This window comes from Seriola lalandi, unplaced genomic scaffold (genome assembly GCF_002814215.2).
Source record: "Seriola lalandi dorsalis isolate HSWRI2012SDOR001 ecotype SW California unplaced genomic scaffold, Sedor1 jcf7180002054770, whole genome shotgun sequence".
Lineage (NCBI taxonomy): Eukaryota > Metazoa > Chordata > Actinopteri > Carangiformes > Carangidae > Seriola > Seriola lalandi.
Window position 1 is genome coordinate 199,399 of NW_019525323.1, and position 840 is coordinate 200,238.

The 840-nt window shown below is 40.2% G+C and overlaps 1 protein-coding gene across 1 annotated transcript in view; it reads right to left on the bottom strand.

The window, feature by feature from the left end:
• Window positions 1-840, bottom strand: part of creb3l2 (cAMP responsive element binding protein 3-like 2) — a 36,205-nt gene that overhangs the window by 12,909 nt on the left and 22,456 nt on the right. The window lies entirely within an intron of this gene.

Below are 840 nucleotides of genomic sequence, written 5' to 3' on the forward strand. Positions count from 1 at the left end.
CCCCCCCCCCCCCCCCCCCAGGAAACACTAAAGCAGCCAATCAGAAACCTTTAAAACCGTCTTTCACTTAAAACAAACAACCCCATCAATCAGTGTGTCTCTGTCTATGTGTGATTCTCAGTGTGGTGATACATTCACAAAACACACTCCTCTACCCTTAACTCCATCTTTCATCCCCCCCCCCCCACATTCCTGCAGCTGCATTCTTCTTCTCTGAACAAGGGGAGTGTGTGTAGATCTCCCTCCGTGATCAGGTGTTATGACTGGTGTAAACAAAACGCAGCCAAAGCAAAACCTTGGCGGTGATGTGTTGAATACATACTCTGTGTGTGTGTGTGTGTGTGTGTGTGTGTGTGTGTGTGTGTGGTATGTCCTCTAACAGGAAACTTGTGCATAAGGCCTCTAATTAGCATTCAATTAGCATTTAGCAAATCGTCTTGGTTATCGTCTGATTAGTTGATTAATCATCAAATGTTAGGAACAAGTGAGATAATAAGTCGACAGTGATATAAAACAGACAAAAAAAAAAATCAGCAAATCCTCGTTTAAAGAAGCTGAAACCAGAGAATAATTGATATTTTTGTTGCTGTTGATCAACTAATTGATTAACTGAAGTGTCAGCTCAGTGCCATCATTATCCCAGCATAGTTGATCTTCCCTATCATCATTATTATTATTATTATTATTATTATTATTATTACTTTGTCACTGACGAGCCTCCGTACCTCAGTCTTTCCTATGAGACCTGCTCTCTGTATTTTGTAATATGCAGAACTTGCTATAAATCAAACATATTTTGGATCATTTTTGTGCCACGTTGTGGTCGACTGCTGTCAGTTT